Source organism: Mandrillus leucophaeus, unplaced genomic scaffold (genome assembly GCF_000951045.1).
Source record: "Mandrillus leucophaeus isolate KB7577 unplaced genomic scaffold, Mleu.le_1.0 Scaffold1492, whole genome shotgun sequence".
Classification (NCBI taxonomy): Eukaryota; Metazoa; Chordata; class Mammalia; order Primates; family Cercopithecidae; genus Mandrillus; species Mandrillus leucophaeus.
Window position 1 is genome coordinate 378,878 of NW_012101468.1, and position 22,450 is coordinate 401,327.

Below are 22,450 nucleotides of genomic sequence, written 5' to 3' on the forward strand. Positions count from 1 at the left end.
AAACATAGTGAGCATACATGGAATGTTTGGGGAAAGTGAAAGGTATTCCTAAAGTTTTAAAGTGTAAGTGTGTGTGCATTTTTGTGTTTCTGTGTGTCTGTGTGAGGGGAATGAGTTCTAATGACAAAGTAATATGTATTACCTGAAATTGTTGCATAGAAAATCCTACTTAGCTCTGTTTTTATATAGTAAGTTGCTAGCCCAGCAAACTTACCTAAATCTTCAAAATGAATGGCCAATGATTTAAAGCGAACTCAAATAATAAAAGAAAATCCCCTGACTTCACCAAACAACTTATCTTCCCTACTCCTCTTCCTACAACTTTTTTTTTTTTTTTTTTTAAGAGATCAGAGTTTTGGGAATGGAAATCTTCTATTTTTGGGATGCCTTAATTTTTGAGCATTCCTCTCCTCTCTTGATAGTTTTTAATAGAAAACACTTGGAACACAGTATCTGTTCTCTTTCTCCTATGTTCTCCTCTTTACAAAGGGGACTTCACTTTTATATAAGCTAAATTACAGAGAGGAGGAGAAAGATCACAAAAATAATTTGGAAAGGAATATTTATTGCTAGGTAGACCACTTCAAAATAGTCACCTTTGTCCTTTAAAGTTAGAGAAAAATCCAAAGATTGGCTGGACAATGCTGATAATAGTAGCTAAAGCATTTATTTATTATTATTTGTCAGGAATAACAAGAGGCTTAAATAAAATATCTCATTTAATCATTCCCCAAATCCCATAAATTTGAAACTGTTTCTTTATCTGCTTTCTGCTAAGAAAATTGAAGCACAATTCAAGAAACATTTCCAAACTCACACATTTTCCTAAGTGAAAAAAGCTGGATTCCAACCTGGACTCCATGGAAGCCCATACTGTATTGCTTACTGCCAACATTTTAAAACATATTTATTTTGAAATATGTTACAACAAAAATGCATGCTATAAATTTCTTTTCTTTCTGTCTCTCTCTCTCTCTGTCTCTCTCTCTTTCTTTTTTGAGATGGAGTCTCTGTCACCGAGGCTGAAGTCCAATGGCACAATCTCAGCTCACTGCAACTTCTGTCTCCCAGGTTCAAGTGATTGTCCTGCCTCAGCCTCCTGAGTAGCTGGGATTACAGGCACCTGCCACTATGCCCGGCTAATTTTTGGATTTTAATGGAGACAGGGTTTCGCCTTGTTGGCCAGGCTGATCTCGAACTCCTGACCTCATGTGATCTGCCCTCCTGGGCCTCCCAAAGTGTTGGGATTACAGATGCGAGCCACCACAACCATCCTATAAATTTCATTTTTTTAAAAATTTAAGAAGCCAATATTTTGTGGGAATATTTTAAAGGAATCTGATAATGTATTATATTGTGAAAAGTCTTTCCAACTATAGCTAGGCTTTTAACCATATGTTTGCAGTAAGCAAATGTATATAACAAAGAAAAAAAAAGTTACTTTTTACCTCTGTGACCGAATCCCTTCTAGTAAATAAATCAGGATCCTGATAACACCACACTACAGAATAGGGACGTTTTTCACAGGCATTTTACTCTTCTCAGTTTCTCAAAGAACTTCATCAAAACTAACGGGACTATAGAGAAGATTTATCAGAGGCTCAGTCAGGTCTGTTACATTTCCCCTGCACACGGGAATGGGCACATCCATCTGCCTTCCCTAGAGACTAGCAGGATAGAGAACTCGTGACAGATATACCTTTTAAAGAGACTATTTTTTTAAAATAAAGACTCTTACTTCCTGTGCTATCTATAATAATGAGGAGCAATCACTAAAAGAGTTCCTGTAAAGTGTTATTTAATTTTGTAGTTATAATGAATAGACTAGAGAGTAAAACATTTTGAGTGTATCACGAATAATTTTGCAACAGGACAGGCTCCTTGGCAGTGCATGAAGTAATAAAAGTTCCTGCTTCATACTATGTTGGTTCTCTTTTCATCTTCATTTAAGTTGTTGGATGTGATGTTGCCAGGTACATTCAAAGTCCGGAAATGTTATATCTATCTAATAATATGTGTATCCATCAAGGGCTGATTAATATTAAGAAACATATCTTGTGTAGATATCCTCACATAGAATAAAAAAGTGAAATGTGAAAGTAAACTTGTGTCATTATAATTCCTTAAAACAATGTGATAACAATACATGTTAATAATAAGCATACTGTGGAATAAGGAGATGAATCTTTTTTTTTCTTTTTACCATTACTTACAGTTGCTCAAAGCCCAATGTAAAGGGCCAGAATGTATTTTTTTATATATAAAATGGCTTTTTAGTAATCAGATAAGAGCTTGTTGCAAGGTAGTTATTTGTAAAGTCGCTTTTGATATATAACTTAATACTTTAATTAGTATGTTTGCTCTGTACAATGAATTTCTAAATCATATACACTTACCATGTATGTGTATGTGTATGTGTATGTGTATGTGTATGTGTATGTGTATGCATATGTGTATGTGTATACACTTAAAATTGTGAGAAAGCTCCTTAAATAAACCAGGTCAATCAGTTTGGGAGACTGAGGAAATTGGGTCTGGTAAAGGTCAAGGTGGTTTCATAAACTGATTAGTGGCTCCATTAAAATCATCTCTGTCTAAATCTGATTTCTACATTTAACATTAAAAACAAACAAATAAAAAAAAAAAAAAAAAGCCTGTATGTACACACAGGGAGTACAGAAAGGCCCAAAACATAGATAGCTGGAAAAACAAAAAAACTAGTAATTGATATTAAAGAACTAGAAAATGAAAGAACTAGATCAGATAGCTTCATAATTAATGGACGGATCAATACCATTTTGAACACAATTTATTATATTTTAAATTAGAGACAAAAATACCAAAATAAAACTGTTAATTAAAAGTAGAGTTGGATGGCAAATACACACAAAAAATAAGAAGTTCACAGAAGATTAAATTCTCAGGAAGAATAACTTTATTTTGGTGAAAGCGAAGTTCTGAAAAATTAGATTTAGCACATCACTAGTCCTGTCTGGAAACAAAACAGTGATCATTGTTGATCTCTAAACATTGGTGAGGGTTTTTCTATCTTCTTAAAAAAGAGAAACGAGAAATGCAAAGATTTAATTCTTAGACTCTTGATTAATTGTAAAATTAATTTTAAAACAGAATAATGACTTTTAGGACAGACTTAATAAATTTAAAAACTCAGACTTGAACACATTTGATTACCATTCTAACAGTATAAAATACAATATCATGTATATGTCTAGATTATAAGCATAAGTATTTTAATATAAATTTTGAGAACATCATTGTATCTATTTTTAAATTTGAGTTTAATTAGGAAGTTATTGACTAGCTTATGATTTTATATAAGAAGCTTTAATATCCTTAGTAAATATCTGTTTAATAGCGAGGTTATTGACATAAAAAATTAAAATTTTAGTAATAAATATTTTTCTTAATAATTACTCTGCTTTCTATGTTTTAACAGTTAATGGTGTGGCTTTACATAAAACCAAACATTTTAAGTCTTTTAAATTTTTCACCCCAAGGAAAATCTGAAGATAAAGACATTCCACAAGAGAATCTAACTAGCTTACTTGTTATATAACTAGTGTAGCTGTAACTCTTTCTGAAAACAAGGAGCACATTTCTTGGCATTATTTCACATAATAAATATTTATTTAACAAATGACTCAGTACAGCAGAAACCTACATTTTTAGACAGGAATTGTGAGGAACCATCAATAAGCTGAAAATCTTCCTGAGCAAGACTAAATTCTTACAAGTTTTCTGCCGTGTAGTTATCTGTACTGGTAGAAATTAAAACAAGGCAAGTAAGAAGTAAAAGCTAAAGAAGCCTAATAGAGCTAATATATCCAAGTTTGGGAGTGACAAAGATGGCCTCCTCAAGGTTCTGCTCTTAAGCAGGGTACCTGAGATTCACTGTTACCTCGGGGGACTCTGCCGTCCTCTCTGCCCCACTAAGCATACACAGCCCTGTCTGTTCCTGTTGTTTCTTAGCTCCCACGTTGTCCTCTCTCTAGCTTTCAGTCACAGCCAAACACCACTGGTCCTAATTAAACCAAGGGGATTGACATTCTCTCCTAGGTACTTAGAATGCTGTACCAAGAGCATTCTCAGACCGTGCCAGCCAGGGAACAAGCCAGTACTTTTCCCTTATTGGGATTTCTCTCTACCCTTGTTTTGTAAGTAGTGAGAAAGTAACAAACTAAAACTTGGGATTCCCTGCAGCATGGCATAGCTCCCTCTTATTGCCCCTTTACAACTGGTGACATCATTTTCGAGGACATAATTCTTAAAACTTTCAAGACACAATTTTTAAGTGTTGAATTCAGTTTTAAAATTAGTTTGCTGTTTTATATTGAATACTAATGTTGTCAATAGAAGCACAGTAACTATTTGAATCTTAAACATCAAATCTCCGCTTTTATTTATGTAAGTTGTTATAAAATTAAGCTTATGGGCTCTCTAGTTGGAAAATAAACATTTGAATCAGACACACTTATTTGTGTGTTGAATTTATTAGCTACGTCACTTTGGCAAGATAGTTTGGCTTTCTAAGTATTGGTTTAATCTTTTATAAAATGTGGGTAGTTGTAATTGCTATTCCTCATCTACCATTTCGTAAATAAATACTTATAAATCTGATAGACCCAAGTAAGTATTTGATACATGCAAGTCAAAAAATACCAATAAATATTTTCCATAAATGACTTTAGCACTTTGAAAGGATCAGGAAAGAAATATTTTAAAACAGAAGAAAATATTTTGGTATTTGTTTCTTAGCTTTACACTATTTTAAAGTACTGTGAATATAATCACTTGGTCATGAATTAATCTGGAAATCCCCTTTTTGGCATGGATAGAAGTTAAGAATGGTATTAGTTTCTTGCTGCACAAAAAAAAATATTGATTCTATTATTTGTGAAATGTATTTTCCCAGCAACATGAATAGGAATGATGTCAAGTTACCTATTCCTTTAACAATATATTTAACTGTATAAAAATTTATTCCTTAAACAGTTAAATATATTTAGTTTATCAGTATGAAACCTAATATTTAGTTTAAAAGTTCAGAGAATGTAGAACCTTGAAGTATACTCCTTAGAACTATAATTGAGTTTGCTCCTCTTCGCCTCTTTAACGGATCTTCCTTTTCTACTGTCATCTATTATCAATATTTCTATTTGCTGCTGACTGAAACCTGTACCTCGACTTTGCCTGACATTTCAGACCGAATTAATTGAATTTAGAGATTAAATGACATTTTAACCGGGCCTTGAAGCAGAAGTATGTGTGTGTGAGACTGAGTACAAATGAATAAAATATACAATCTGAGCACAGGCAGAGAGGTAGGCAAGAACCCAATCTGCTTGGGAAGCAAGATGTTCTAAAGGATTGGCTAGGGAAATAACTATTATTACAGCATGGACAGAAAGCTGATTTTGATGGCAAAGGACTCCAGGCACTTCAAAGGAGTTGGTGGTTTATCTTGGATTACATTTATAGTTAACAGTTGACTTAAGCAACAATTGACTTGTTGCTCTTTAATTTTTTTTAATTGAGTCTTAATAATATTGTCACAGTTGGTGGATTCTTGGTCTCATTGACTTCAAAAATGAAGACTTGGACCCTCACGGTATTACAGTTCTTAAAGATGGTGTGTCCAGAGTTTGTTCCTTCAGACATTCAGATGGGTCTGGAGCGTCTTCCTTCTGGTGGGTTAGCGGTCTCCCTGACAGGAGTGTAGCTGCAGACCTTTGAGAAGAGCGTTAAGTTCTCAAAAGCAGCGTATCTGCATTTGTTCTTTCTTCCCGGTCGGTTCGTGGTCTCACTGGCTTCAGCAGTGAAGCTGCAAACCTTCCCGGTCAGTGTTACAGCTTTTACAAGCAGTGTGGACCCAAACTGTGAGCACCGCCAAAATTTATTGTAAAGACTGAAACAGTACCACTTCCACATAACACAACAGAAATGCAGCACGTTACTGCTGGCTAGGTGGGGCAGTCTGCTTTTATTCCTTTATCTGGCCCCACCCACATCCTGCTGATTGGTCCATTTCACAGAAAGCTGATTGGTCTATTTTACAGAGAACTGATTGGTCCGTTTTACAGAGCGCTGATTGGTCTGTTTTACAGAGAGTTGATTGGTGTATTTACGATCCCTTAGCTAGACATAAAAGTTTTCCAAGTCCCCACTAGACTCAGGAGCCCAGGTGGTTTCACCCAGTGGATACTGCACCGGGGCCATGGTCAGAGCTGCCTGCTAGTACTGCTCCGTGCTCCCATACTCCTCAGCCCAAGCAGTGGGGAGGCTCGGCGGAGAGAGAGCCCACCGTGGGGAGGGGCGGGAGGGAGGGAGGGGTTGGGGTTGGGGCATGGCCAGGTTGCAGGTCCGGAGCCCTGTTCTGCGGGGAGGCAGCTGAGGCCCTGTGAGAACTCTGGTGCAGTGCAGGTGGGCCAGTACTGCTGGGGGACCTGGCATACCCGCCACAGCTGCTGGCCCTGGTGCTGATCCCCTCGCTGCCCTGGGCCAGGGGCACCCGCTGTCTGCTCTGAGTGTGGTGCCCACCAGAACTCACGCTGGACTGTGAGCGCGGTGGCAGCCCCAGTTTCTGCCCACGCCTCTCCCTCCACACCACCCTGCAAGCAGAGGGAGCCAGCTCCGGCCTCGGCCAGCCCAGAGAGGAGCTCCCACAGTGCCATGAAGGACTGAAGGACTCCTCAAGTGCTGCCAGAGTGGACACGGAGGTTGAGGAGGCACTGAGGGTGAGGGCTGCTAGCACATTATCACCTTTCAATATGACATTTTGTGACTCTTTCATTGTGTAGAGACTGCATGGGGAGCAGTAGAAAGAATGAATTGAACAACAAGGAATAAAGGAAAGAAGAATAATTAGAATTTAATTACAACAGTCTGAGTGGAAGATTGATGGGAAACTAAACTGATAATTGAGTGTAAGGGCTGGTTATAAGAGATACTGCAGAGACCACTGGCAGGAATGTGTGAGTAGAAGTGGACCTGGCTAACTATGAGGAAGAGGGAGAAGTCAACCATGCTTGAATTATGTTGTCTTTTATTTTGGCAACTGCTGAGATTAAAACTTGGTTTCTTTCACCAACTAAGTAAAAAGGGGAAAAGGAAGTTTAAGGAAGTAGGGGAGATGTATAGGTTTAATTTGGGAATATATTGATCTGAATGACATATATATATACACACACACAGGTTGGAATCACAATAGGCAGTAGGATTGTGAGAGTACAGAACTCAGAAGAGTGAGCAGAGCTATAGATAGATATTTTAAAACTACTAGTTATTGGCATGTGTGGTAGTTGAAGAACCATTTATGGAGTTGCGCAAAAACCAACTCTATTGGTTGACACATTGCTGTTAATTTTCTTCAATTCCAAGAACTCCTTAAACCAACAATCTCCAGATTATCATCTCCTTGCTATTCCTGCCCTCTTCTAAGCTCCTTTATTTGTCCCTCGGGCCCTGGTACATTCTCTTCTCACTTGACACTATTGCCACTCTCTAAACTGGATTAATCATTATTTACCCTGAAGGCCCAAATGGATGTCCAACTTAGGTAATTTTTCATATAAAAATTTCTCATATCACTTTGCACACTCATTGTATAATATCAACAATCACAGTCTGCACCTATATGTCTTTATGATTGCATTGTGAGTGCTATGAGAATTAAACAAACACAAACTGACAGGTTTCATCCTCACTCTATTCTAGTGTTGCATGTAACCGGGCCCAGAATTTTTACTTTTTCTTTCTTTTCATCCTGATATGGTTTGGTAGTTTTGTTCCCTCTAAATCTCATGTTGAAATATGGCCTCCAGGCCAGGAGCGATGGCTGACACCTGTAATCCCAGCTCTTTGGGAGACCAAGGCAGGTGGATCATGATATCAAAAGATCAAGACCAGCCTGACCAACATGGTGAAACCCTGTCTCTACTAAAAATACAAAAATTAGCTAAGCATAGGTGACATCTGCCTGTAGTCCCAGCTACTTGGGAGGCTGAGGCAGGAGAATTGCTTGAAACCGGGAGGTGGAGGTTGCAGTGAGCTGAGATTGCACCACTGCACTCCAGCCTGGGCAACAGAGTGAGACTCTGTCTCAAAACAAACAAACAAACAGAAAGAAACATGCCCTCCAGTGTTGGTGGTGAGCCTAATGGGAGGTGTCTGAGTCTTAGGAGCACATCCCTCATGAATGGCTTGGTGCTGTCCTCCTGGTAATGACTTCTCCCTCTCTGAATTCACACAGGATTTGGTTGCTTAAAAGAGCCTGGCACCTTATCCCTCCCTTTCTTGCTCCTGCTCTTGCCATGTGATATGCTGGCTTCCCATCACCTTCTGCTATAATTGTAAGTTTCCTGAGGCCCTCACCAGAAGTAGATGCCAGACCATGCTGCTTGTCCAGTCTGTAGAACCATGAGCCAGATAAACCTCTTTTCGTTATGAATTACCCAGCCTCAGGTATTCTTTATAGCAATGCGAATGAATGAACATACTTCCTAGATAAAAGATTCAGTGAATGAATGGATAAGTTTATTTTGGATATAGCCCAGTTTTCAAGTTCCAATATAATAATCCTACCTTAAGTCTGTGTTATCTCTTGAAAGGAATATTTAGGAGTCTAATAATCACCTCCCACATTTCCAGTGTCTTTCATATCTAATCAAACTTAACCACTACTTCAAAGCACAATGCTATTCCTGTCAACTTTTTCTCTGTTCTTTTCTTCCTTGATGCTGAACACTTAGTTTTCAATTCTATACTGAATTTTCTATAAAATCCTTTAACTTTCTATTTGGAATAAGGTCTTGACCTAACTCGTTAGCTTTTCCTTTCATGATTCTGGAAGAAACCAGACACTTGCTAGCCAAATAGGACTATTCATATTTGGTCACATTCATTCGGGGATTTCATAATACTATCAGTTTATTTGTACATTTATTCAGTAAACATTTCTGTGTGCTTACTCTATATCAGTTTGGTACTAGGCTCTGAGCAGAAACATAAACTTAATTTATAATGTTGATGCTATTTCCTTTCTTAAAACACTCTCACACTAGCAATGCTTATTAAAATTCTTCACATATCAAGTTACTTATTCCTTTAACAGTTAAATTTATTTAGTTTAAAAGTTGAAAGAATGTAGTAGAATCTTTTTTCAAATATCTCTTTCTCAGTGAGGCCCATCTCACCCACCCTAATTAAAACTATAATCACTTATTCCCAGCATGAAGAACTCAGAATCCCAACTATCCTGTGCTTTCTCTCTTTTTTTAACACTAATGTTCTGACATGTCATATAACATATTTATTACTGTGTATTGAATATTATTTGCCTATACTCACTAGAATACAAGCTTCACAAGATCAGAGAGTGGTAACTATTCACCAATGTACTCCAACTACCTCAAAAAATAGTAACATTCAGTAAAATGTCCTGCTGGTAAGATACTCTCTTAATGAAACCTCCTCTGAGAACCCAAGCTTCAGTTTACATAGCACTTTCCTTGTGTCTCTCAGATAAGACAGAACATTTTCCTTTATTGTATTTTCCCATTAAATACAAAGCTCTGCAAGACTAGACAGTGTTGTTCACATATTTGTATCTTCCGGAGAGTTTAGCCCATCAGCCCAGTTAATTGCAAATAATTATTGAAAAAAAAAATAAATGAAGTGAATACGCTAACACATAATATACAGTGAAAATAATTTGTATCATTTTTCAAATATTGTGACCCAGTTGGGTCTAAGTAAATTATTGTTTTCTTCATTTAGGTTCTTTTAATTTGAATTTAGTATATCAGAGGATTTTTAGACAGCAGTAATGCAGATGATATGTTCTCTCTGAACTGTTTGAGTATATTTGATATACATAATTTTTCAATCATTTTATAGAGTGAGATTGAGCTTTGCCTGAAAGAAGAAAAACTCAAGAAGCAGTAGTCTTTGCTACAGGAAGACACACTATAACAGATGTTCTTTTCTTTTTTTATAGTCACAGAAAACCATCTTAACTTTGTGAAAGTAAAGGGTAGAACTGACACAAACATGGAACAATTCTAACTTCCTAACCCAACCTCAAAACTTAGGGTTTGAAAATTGGTTACAGCTCTTCCTTTCTGTTTCTTAGGGTTTTGTTGTTGTTACTTGTTGTTTTTTTCCCCTTAGTGGTGGACACTTTTATGTACCAGCACTCAAGCAGAGTCTCTCACTGCAGGTGCATTTACCATTTGGGGACCGTGCTGCCCTTGTTTTGTTAGCCTCAGCATTTTCAAAAACCTCACTTTGCCCATGGTGCTTGTGAATATATCACTGTCCACCTCTTTTGCCTTTTGTATTTACCGTGTCTTACGCTTCAGCGTTTCCGATGCCCTTGAGAAGCCATAACCATGCTTTACATTTGAAAGAGTGCCAGCTCATTTAATCAGGCTGAGTTTGAGAGGCATGGATGAATTTATTCTATCTAACATTTAATAAAAAATAATTTAAAAATGTGACTTATGCCATGACATGCTTAACATTACCCTTCCGGGTTTAAATTTGAGAGTTGTCAGCACCCTCCGTGGTCTGGAAACTGACATGTTATCAATCAAGTGCGTGGGTGACAAGGCTGCTGATGTCCTCCCAAGGCTCTTGTTTAATAATTAATTTTTCATTGCAGGCATGTTCAGTAAATGGATTACAAAACTTAAGCCCGTTTAAAAGGTTTCAGAAATTCATTATTAGTTTTAAAAGATGAATGCACAAATTAACTATCCATGATAGATGAGGCATACCAAATATAGCCAGGTCCTATGTGGTTTTGGCTTATATTTATATATAGCATTGAGTAGGGTAAAAAGTCAGTATAGTTTTATAGACAATGTCACTGAATCACCGAGGAAGTGATTCTTTTCAAAGGAGACTCAAAAAAGGAGATCTGATGACAAAATTGTGCTTTGAACATTTTCATCTTTTCTGTTGCTTCCAGAAGTCCCCAACCATCTAATCTCTGGGCAGGCTCAGCGCTATTTCTGGAGTCAGTACCTTAGCTTGTTTTTTCCACAGAATAATATTCTGATTTAGAATGAAAGAATTCTCATCAGTTATCACATCTTAATTTCCTTAATTAAACGTCAGTGTCAGTTTTTAAGCTGTTATCTTTCAGCTCCAAACCCACCAGCTTTGTGATTCCCGGTCTAGTCTCAGCACTCTGCATATCTGCTTTGCCATCTGGTTCTTACTAAGTTTGGCCAGTAGGGCACGCTAGAGGGAGACCGAATGGCTGGGGAGAGGGGAGCTACTGCGTCCGGCTTTGCAAGCCATTCCTTTCAGGGTTGCCGCAGCAATGGCACTTCATCCTGGCAGCAGCCATTTTCTGGTTGCAGTGTCAGTTTCTTGGTTTCTTTTTTGCATTCCTGGAATTAGTCTCATCACTACCCCTTGGAGTTACCAAGAGTCGCCAGTCAGTTTCCTCTCTGCAGAAGGCTGAGTCCTAATTCCATAGGGCTCTCTGCCAGACTTTTAGTATCTGATAACCCCGAATCCTTTCCTTTTGTTTCCTAAGCTATACAGGTATTCTAGTTTTTCTCGCAAGTTTTCATTGCTAGGCTACATCAGTGTCCTTTTACTTTCTTTACTTTTCTCACTTTTTATTTGTACCCTTACTCCTCCATCAATTAACAATTCCCCATGTTAAATTCTCTCTGTTTAAACAACTAACGTGCTCTCTATATTCCCAACTAGATCTCGGCTGATGCAAATGCCATACACAATCAATCAAGCAGTCAATCAGCTAATCCAATTTCTCTCTAGCTACTAAAGGGACTTAATATAATTGAATGATTATGGAATTCTGATCCCATTTATCTCAAGTCATTGAAACTATTTTACATATCTTATTATAAAATACATAATTTCAAAAAAAATGATTTTCTAAATCAGGATTCCTACCAGATTATTTCACAGCTTATTCACTCATTGATTGCTTTGCTCCCACCCTTGTTAGCTTTTGTGTGCCTGTCCTGCATTTTAAACCAAGGTGTGAGGAGGATGAAGTAAATAGTAAATAGTAAGATAGTGGCCAAAACTTTGAATCTTTTTCTCTATTTATCATCCTTGTGCAAATTGGTAGGAAGGTCCACTAATTCAGCCTCCCCACTCCCTGTTCCTTCGAAGTAAATGAGAAGCCTCAGGTAAAAAGCAGAGAAGCTACCCAAGTTCTTTTCATTTATTTTATCATCATACTAATAATTTTGCTTTCTGAAATGATTACTCTCACAAGCAGCAAATATTTTTTAGGAAGTTAGAATTATTGATGTCACGTTTTCATATTCAGTATCCCAAGTAAGCATAAGGTAAATTCAGGAAAATAAATACAACCATTTTCTTGGTTAATTATTTTTAAATTTAATGTGTTCATTTGTTCTTTTAAATATATATTTCATAAATGATGAGTATGTATTCCATGACATAAAAACTAAGTGTTTCTGTGTAATCACTCAAATGATAACTAGTGTTAGCAATACTTCTGTTTCATCAGACGAATCATTTCATGAAGATTGCAAATTATTTGTTGTCCCCTCTAGAGTTCATTTCATGGGAAATTTAAACTTTATTGTCTTAACTTTAATGTTAAACATTTCCTTCATTTATGCTATGGCCAGACATGTTTTCTTCTTTGCTGCTATTTTACATTTCAGATGTAGTCTATTCAGGATCATTTTTTTTTTAAGGAGGATCTTTTTTTTTTTTTTTTTAGGAGTCAGAGCTTAAAGTGATGAAACACTTTCATTCTTTATCTCTGAATTACATGCTAATAAAGACAACTGATAGACAATAATATGATATACTCTGGCCCTAGAAGATCCTTAATGAGGAAATTCTGTGGCCTGTTTTCTCTTCTGTGCTATTTTTTGTCTTCTAAGGCAGGCATTTTTATCAGTTCAGTTTGTTGGTGTGACTAGTTCAAACTTGTTCAGAGTTTTATATCTGAAATAAGTAATCAATTAGCCTATATACATATATATTTCTTTTTTTACCAACCATTATAATTATCTAAGAATGTCAGGGAATTGTGAAGTGGAAACAAATTAAAAAGAGCTCCAAAATTAAAAGAGCTCCTCTTCCAACAGAAGTGTGTTGACATATATTAAAGAATAAATGAATTAATATCACAAAAGAGGAACAGGAGTTAAAGAGAAGACCATTGTTTAGATGGAGTCAGGCTGGTGCACTGCCAAGGAAAGCAAACAGGTTTTCTGAAGACTTGGTACGAATTTCAAGTTGCATCATTCTGCTGGAGTGGGTGGTTTCCCCAGTTTGTTAGATCCATAGCCGGTTCTTGACAGAGTGGCAGTACCTTTCCTCCACTGTACTCTCACCGCTAGCATAGATGTAAAACACAGTAAGTACTCAGAAAATATTTGAAGAGTGCATCTGTCAGTAGAGATGATCGAAACATTTGTTTTTCTAAGGGAATATTTTCTGCCTTTCTTCTGCCAGAATCCTCTGGTTATAATCTTCTCACTGCTAGGTCAACAGTCAGAAAACATTATGTAGAGGTTACTGGTCATTATCCTAATATATTTATCAAAAAATCTGGACTATATGAAACTGTCTTTCATTGCAACATTAGACAAAACACCGTTTATCAAATACAAACTTAAAACTACCAACAAATTGGAAGAATATGATCTTAAATTAAAAAATATATATACTTAAACATGATAATCTATCTTTATCTACCTTCCTAAATATTAATGCATGAGACTTCTGTTAATATCTTCAATATGTACTATGATTTTTATATTACCTCTTTTTCTTGTTTCCATTTATATTTATGCTAGTGAAATTTATTAGTATCTTTCATTGAAACACTATTATTTTCCCTGGAGGAAAATATTTTATTTCCTTTATGCAAAGCATGCTTTACTTCTGAAATACAGAATTCATTTTGCTTCGGGTTCTGTTTGTTTTCACATCAACTTCATTCTAAATTTTCATTCAAAATTATTTTTCAGACTTGAGTTCAGGTGAAAATGTTAATGGAATTAAAAAGTAATCAAATGAAATTGCAATGTATAAGTCAAATTTGAAGAAAACTGAATTAATAAAGGATTCTGTATATAAATAAATCAAAATTATGCTTTCAAAAATATTATGTAACTGGAGAAAGTAATTTTATTTTGAGGTCTCTCATGATTCTTTAATATGTATTTTTTCTTATTTTGTAACCTTTTGGTAACACATATAGGAGACAGTTAACTTTGGTAAGGCTATATAATTCATATATTCTTGGTCTTGACATAAATGATCAATTACTTTATAATGTCTACTAGCCTTGCTCTTGTCCACTGGACAATGGAAAAAAAATGTGTCTCATCTACTCTTCTCTATTTATAGTTTTTAGATAGTATTGGATTGATCTAACAAAATTGAGCTTACACCTGCTGATGTCTTGGAGCTCCCTCTTAATTCTGTTATATATAGAGATAAGTTATGGACTGTTGACAGATTCAGGACACTGTCTTACAGAAAAATAACAAGAAAATATATTACCAACTCTGGTCCAGATGAGATGTATAACTGGCAAGCTGGAGTCAAGGAGGTCCTTTAAAGAAAAAACCCTAATATTAAAAATATATTCAGATGAGCCTTCTGGAAAGGAAAATTAACATTAAACAATAGCAAGGAAACCAAACTTGATGGAGAGATAATGCTCAGGTCCTATTTTCATGGATATTTTATGTAGTAAGCATATTGTTGACTAGACAAACTTATGTGTTATAAACAACATGGAACATTTTTGTCAAAAATTTGGATAAGTAGGAGCTGGAAGATGGAAATATATTGATTATCTGCTGGATGATGATTACATCAAATTAAGTAAACATAAATCTTAGTATTACTAGAAATTCTGTGTGGCAACATCTACTTTACCCTCTTCAGAGATGTGAATCTGTGAAGGGAGAAATTGCTATCAATTTTGTTTGTCACTGAATTTTATATATATGTATATTTATGTATGTGTTTATATATGTGTATATATGTATATATTTTATATATTATATGTCTTTTATATATAAAAAGATATATATATTCTGTATATATGAGTATATACAATAATATGATTTAATGATTTATTTTATATATAAAAAAGGATCTGTTATATTAAGCAAATGTAAGAACCTAACCTATATGTATATGTATATGTAGGTTCTTATATTTGCTTAATATATTCTTTTAAAATATGAAAAATGTTATATTATTTTGAGAGAAAGAAAGAGAGAGAGATGATGAACTGCATTAACAATTACTGTCACTCAAGTTTTCACCAATCCAGGCATAGCTAATGCTTGGAGTTTGTTGCTTGTGATTGTTTAAAATATTCCAAGTTGTAGAACTTTATTTTGTTTACCACTCAAGATATAAAGACATACAAGATGGTTATTTAGGCTTCATCCAGTTTAGCCTTTAGATTAATGGGGTCATTCACTGGACTATTATTAAAATTTGCTAAGGCTTTAAAAATTTTGCAGATAATTACAGAAAAACAAAGAAACCCAAAACACTTTTTCTTGCATCTTAAATATCTTTATTAGTTACAAAAAGTTAATGATACATTTATTATACTGCTATGGCCTGAAAATTTTATTACCTGTCTTTGAAATGCGCTATTACAGAGTGCTTATTTGTTTCTTCTAAGAAAATGGCCTAGGCATTTAGCAGAATAGTAATTCTTAATTGTTCTACAGTGCAGGTAAAAATGCTGTTAATCTGAGGAAATATTCCTTTTTGTTGAATTTTTTGTTCCTGTTTTGCTAATACCTCACTCTGTTCTTTAATATTCTCTGAGAGTCTGAGGAAGTGGCTGCTATACCAAGTGCCTATTCAATTAGATATTCTGTCACATAAAGTGAGAATGTAAATTTTAACAATAATTTAGATATCTAAAATAATTCACAAGTACACAGGATCGTTAGTTCATTATTCATGAATAAAGTGATTTAGAGCTGAAGCTGAGATGAGAGTCTTCCTGGTAAAGAGGTTGAGTGAAAAAAAGACTTGAGATCATGGAGTAATTTCATAAAGTGCTATTTCTACAATCAAGAAGTGACATTCATTACTTGACAAAATTAGATAAGGAATACATTTTATTCTGTTTCTCAAATAATTGTATTTGTATGAGCATAGGAAGCAAACCATTGGAAAGATAAAATTAAATTTTAATACATTTAATGGCTACAATCTCTGCGTAAAGGAACTTTTCTATTCCTAATAGTGATGTGACTTTCTAACTTCATAAGTTTTGGGATTTTGGTGGGCCAGATGTGGAAAATATTTCTAGCTAATTTAACGAGTGATAATCATAAACTCATCTATAAAATGACTTTTAAAATATTCCACATCCCAGCTGCTCCACATTATATTAATTGAAATCACAATGAATTCATGATTTGTAACATATATAATATTTATTCCAATACTTATTCACCATGATTGGGAATGGAGTGTAAATCTTTAATGGAGTGTAAATCTTTAATTCCTGCCCCCAAAATCCCTCCTCTAAGACTCCATTAAGACTCACCTCTAAGACTCACCCTCCTCTAAGACTCTGTTAGTTCCAGTTGTCGCTTAATGCATATGTTGTGCTCCAAACAAGTCTGCTGCGTGTGAATATCTCTAACATGAATATCTCTAATATGAAATTTCTAGCATATGAAAGAAATTACATCTCTTTCATGTGTTAGCAACTTTGCACGTCGTCTGATTGTCTTCATTGGCTTTCCACAGTCTTCTGTAATTGCAATCAGTAATAACGCCCTGGATAAAGAGCAGCAAGACCTCTTAGTTTCACATCACCATTGCACTAACTATGAATTCTGAAGCTGTGAACAAGTCATCTAATTGTTCTAGACGTCCATTTCTTCATCAGTAAAAATAAATAAGAATATATGACTGTCCCTATTGCATCAAACTCTGAAATTCTAGTTTCCACTAATTATTTCCTCATTCTTTCATTTGCATGCTTTCCAGGTTCTTTCATTTACATTCCATCTGGGAAACACTTTGCGTGTCCACTTTCTAAACCATTTAAGCAGTCACAACCTTATATGGCAATACTCTCCAATGATGAAAACTCAATAAATATCCCAAAGTCTGTGCCATCCTTTCTGCTATGGAATGTAACACCTTGTCCAACTTCTCTTAGAACGTAAAATTCACAAACATGCTATTTTGTGCTTAGTGAGGATAAATAGCATTAAGGAGCTGTTGTTTTCATTTTCCTCAGAGTTTTGAGAGTAGAAAAGGAAGGGAAACTGGCAAACATGCCAAAAGCAATATTTTATTATGTAAACATCAGACTACGTGTTAAAAGATTACCTGTAAAATACAAGATTTAGTTTTCATATTGCAATCCTAACCAAATTTCTATGGCCTCAATTAACTAAGAAACATTTCCCAGTCAACTTTCATTTCTTAGGAAGCAAAGATTTTACTTGGGTTTTACAAATAAAAGTTCCCAAGGTGTAAGTATCACTTGAACCCAGGAGTTTCGGAACAGCCTGGGCAATATAGTCAGACCCTGTCTCTACAATAAGTAAACAAATGTTGGCTGACCATAGCACCACACACTTTAGTCCCATCTACTAGGGAAAATGAGGCAGGAGGGTCACTTGAGCCCAAGAGCTTATTGAGCCCAATAAGCTATAATTCTAGCACTGCACTCCAGCCTGGGAAACAGACCAAGACCCTGTCTCAAAAAATAAAAACAAAAACTAAACTAAATTATTAAAATTTCCACTTAAAATATTATTTTGAACAGTTATTTGTGGTGTCAAGGAGCACATTCTGAATCCATTTGCCATTTTCAAATAAGACATCTGTATGAAGTTAAGAGCCATTCCCTTGCTTCAAACCGTGAGAATACTGCCCATCCTTTTCATCTGGTAATTATTATTTAAAAGAAAATTACAAAAATTTGAAATATCTTTTCTAATCATCAAGCTGTACCATAGAGTCTACCTAACAATGACTTAGTTGATTTAAAAAAATGAGGTGCTTATCAGCTCTCTTTTTTCATTTTATAAATTTATTAGTATAATACATATTACATAAGTTGTTGAATGTGGCAATTCACTCAGAAAGTGCAAAACAAGGTCAAACTGGAATGCAGATGAGGTCATAAACTTTTTAAATAGTCAATAAAGCAATTAATGTATCAACAGCATGTGTTATTAAGCAGTAATGTGATGATGCCACTGATCACACCAGGGTCCTCTGAGTGTTTGTAAACAAGCAGGGAAGCTGAGCTCTATAGATGTTTCACATGTATGCTGAAGAAAAATAACAGCATTTATTTAGCCTTGAAATTGTTAAAATAACTCTATTTTGAATGCTTCCAAGAAGCTCAAAATATACATATTACAAAGCATACATTGAATAAATAAAATGGAAACATCTAAAATATAAATCAGAGCCATTTTTATTTACTTTTAAATTATAAAAACATACACATCCATTGTAGTAAATTTAAGTAAAACTAACATTTGAAAATTAAAAATCAAATATCTGCCCTCTCAAATGCCATTTTTGTAAGTAGTCTCAACAGTTTAGTTTGAATTATTTCCTCAATATTTCTATCTGGGATATACGTAATATATCATAAACATCATCTGGAATGTGTATGATATATGCCTATCTATTATATATGCATAGATATTATAATAATGGAATCACACTATATCTATACTGCATGTTTATTTTTTTCCATTTTACTCAGTCGTGTGTTTGTTTTCATGTTTAAACATTTTAAAAATTATTGAAAATGAAACAAATCATCTTGTGTTGCAGTATATAGGTTAATATACAGTGCGATTGAAAATATTTTGCTACCTATTTTTAAACATCTCAAATCATCATGGTTTCAGTACCCTAAAATCTATTGGAAAATTACTACTGAAAGTCTGCTATAGAAATATTAATAAGATGTTTAGTTAATTTATATTCCTAAATAAAATGAGTAGCTATATCTATGTAATTCTTCTTTTCTTCAGTTGTGCAAATGGACTATCTAGTATTTGGACTTTGCTTATTTCTAATACCACAGTTTAAAGGTAACTTCAGGTTATACTGAATTCCATATCCCAGTGAAAAACAGATTATCCAGTTGTGTTTGCTTTGTCATGATCATTAATTCATAAGGGTGCCAAGAAGATGCAGGACATGCTTCAGTTTCTATTTTGGTTGATGTGATGAAGAGACTTTATGATATGGTTTGGGTCTGTCCCCACCCAAATCTCATCTTGAGTTGTAGTTCTCATTATCCCCAAGTGTCATGAGAGGGACATGGTGGGAGGTAATTGAATCATGAAGCCAGTTACTCCCATGCTGTTCTCATGATAGTGAGTAAAATCTCATGAGATCCGATGGTTTTATAAGGGTCTTTTCTCCCTTTGATCAGCACTTTTCCTTATTGCTGCCGTGTGAAGAAGGACATGTTTGCTTCCCCTTCCACCACAAGTGTAAGTTTCCTGAGGCCGCCCCAGCCATGCAGAACTATGAGTCAATTAAACCTTTTTAAAAATTAATTACCCAGTCTCTGGCAGTTCTTTACAGTAGTGTGAGAACAGACTAATACACCTCACTACTAAATATAGACAATATATTCATTGATAAAGTTTTATGTCATATTCATGGCTAAGAGAACGGATATAATGACTATTGATTCATGCCTAAGATGGACTGTCATTTTCTGCACATTTTTTCTCCAGATTGTATAAAGAGAGTGCCACATTGCATTGAAATTGAAGAGCATAATCCATCCCAAATCCAACATGCAAGCACACACATACACAGCTAAACATTTATTCTACTAATTTACATGCTTTTGTAGTTGACAGAAGATTCGTTATCGTTAGTCAGTCACCCTGCAGTTATTATTACAGAGATTGAACAGTACAGCAGCTGGGCATCATTCATTGAATAAGTAAATTTTATACCAGTCATGCAAATGAGCTATGCTGATGCCTGGCAGAAACCAAAAGACAATTGTAGCCCATAAACTTTGATACAGTCCATAGTTGAAGAAAAAGACAATTCCAAACTTGTTACCATCTGAAAATTCAAATAACCTTTAAGAGACAAAAAGAATGTGTGTAACCATTTAACTGTATATACAATGTACTATACTAGGAATAGTTACTTATTCATGGGTCAAATTATGGAAACAATTTAAATATGTAACGTAATCATAACTGCTTAAGTTTGAATACATTTTAAATGGATACTTTAATAATGTAGCTTATAGGCTACACATGGCCAAAGGTACTTTCCGATTCATTCAACAAAGATAGGATTTATTGCCACGGATTGATCTTGGCACTGTAGTAAAGAAGACAGAAAGAATATATATTCTTGCCAAGGTTGAGTAAGTAAATACATAAAGGAATTTTATCTTGCAATAGGAACCATGGAAAAGATAAATACTGAGGAATAATAGTATAGACTATAACAGACAGTGATGGCTAGACTAACTAATGAGGTACAATTTAATGAAAGGATGAGAGCTGAACTGTGTTCCAAATGATGCAGGCAAGCAATAATTAGTAGGAGGAGTTTATTAGGCAGATATAACAGCAAGTGCAAGTAACCTAAGGCAAGGATTCTCATGGATTTTGGAGGAATTGGGAGACAGCCAATGCAATGGGAACAGGGAGATTGAGATGGAAGGTCCACATATATAAACAAAGTTTTAAAATTGCCCTTAGAAAACCATATGGGAAATTATTAAAAACCCAGTTATCCCTAAAAACAGAAAGAAAATATACACATCTTCTCCTTCATAAATGTTTTTGTAAATTATTTTGCTAAAAGAGAAAGTGATAGTCAAAGTCATTTAATGGAATCATGTTGACGGTAAATTTAAATTATAGTTAAATTATTCCTTTTGCAATTTCTCATATGTAGATAGATTTTCTTTCTGTTATTTACTTTCTTGGGACTAACCAATGTGTAAGATTCCATTTTAGCATTAGAGTCTTAAAAAAATTCTTTGCATTCATCAGATCCAAATATTTCCCTCTACTCTTTTAAAAATGAGGAAGCCAAAGACAAGATGGTTCCAGTGATTTGTCCTAGGTCAAAACAAGCTATACCAAGAAAGGTTCTAGAAGTAACATCATCAGAGCACTCAGACAGTATGTGTTTTTCTATTACAACACATGCAAATCTGTTATGGAAACACTCAGGAGGTGGAAAAATGAAGTTGGTTTGGAAATGTAGATTATAGCTATCTTAAAAGCATCTGACAATTTTCGTCAGTACATAAATGTCTGATTTAAGTAATTGTTAAAGAAACCCTAGTAGATGGCAAATGTTATTCCAGCCATTTTTAAAGAAATACATGGTGAGCAATTTCCCTGTTTTGTGTTACAGTAAGTGGAATCTGACATAGTAAAGAGGTTTCCTCCATCCTAGTCTAATATTTGATAAAGTTACAATTTCATTTACATCTGTTTTCATGAAATTCTGAATGTTATAATTTGGTATGAATATTTATATAATATGAATAAAAGATATATAAATTATAGAAGAATGTCTATAATTATGAGCATTTCTTTCTTGTATGTTTAGTTGTTGTTTATTAGAATATAATGCTCAGGATGAGAACTTTTACAAAAAGTAGCTTTTCAATAGAATAAAATATGTTTCATTGGATTATCTCAGTGAAAATAAGGGTGAGTTTGTGACACTGGGGCTTGCCTGAGGGTGGAGGGTGGAAGAAGGAAGAGGAGAAAAAAAAAAAAAAAACGACTCGGTACTAGGCTTAGCACCTCGGTCACGAAATAATCAGTATAACAAACCCCTGTGCCATGAGTTTACCTGTATAAGAAACCTACGCATGTACCCCTGAACCTAAAATAAAAGTTTTTTTTTAAGTGAGTTTATGAAGTAAAGTTTTATGATTTCTGTTGCCAGAACACACACATACTTGTCTTTTAATTTGAGAATATTTTTAAAGCCATCTGCAGCATCTCTAGTAATTCTGAGAATGTAATCAGTTCCCAATTACCTTCTCAAAATGATAAAATAAAGCAGTGAATAATCCAAAGGCTATTTATATTTGGCTAATTATATTTCTGTTTTCTCTTTCTTTTTTTTGTTTCACACTCACTCACTTTTTCATGAATTGGAAATGCAAACTTTTTTTTTTTTTTTAGTGACCCAATTCTAATGGATAGTAAAGGGGAACAAAGCATTCTTTCATTGTAAGTGACTAGCAAATTTCATCCTACAAAGTGACTTTTTATTTTGTTTAATTTTTAATTTTTTTATGTGCCAGACGCCTGAACTCATTTATTATGTTTATTCATCTTTATTCTTTAACTTCTATTTTGTGTTAAGTTCTGGGGTACATGTGCAGAATGTGCAGGTTTTTTTAACATAG

General features: G+C 34.8%; 1 long non-coding RNA gene across 1 annotated transcript; it reads right to left on the reverse strand.

Moving 5' to 3' along the window:
* Positions 1-3,627: 3,627 nt before the first annotated feature.
* On the reverse strand, positions 3,628-14,775 carry LOC105535664. The gene is made up of 3 exons (XR_001005477.1): positions 14,560-14,775; positions 9,367-9,426; positions 3,628-3,779 (listed from the first exon to the last, which is right to left on the reverse strand). It is a non-coding gene; the product is annotated as an uncharacterized LOC105535664 (long non-coding RNA).
* Positions 14,776-22,450: the final 7,675 nt, after the last annotated feature.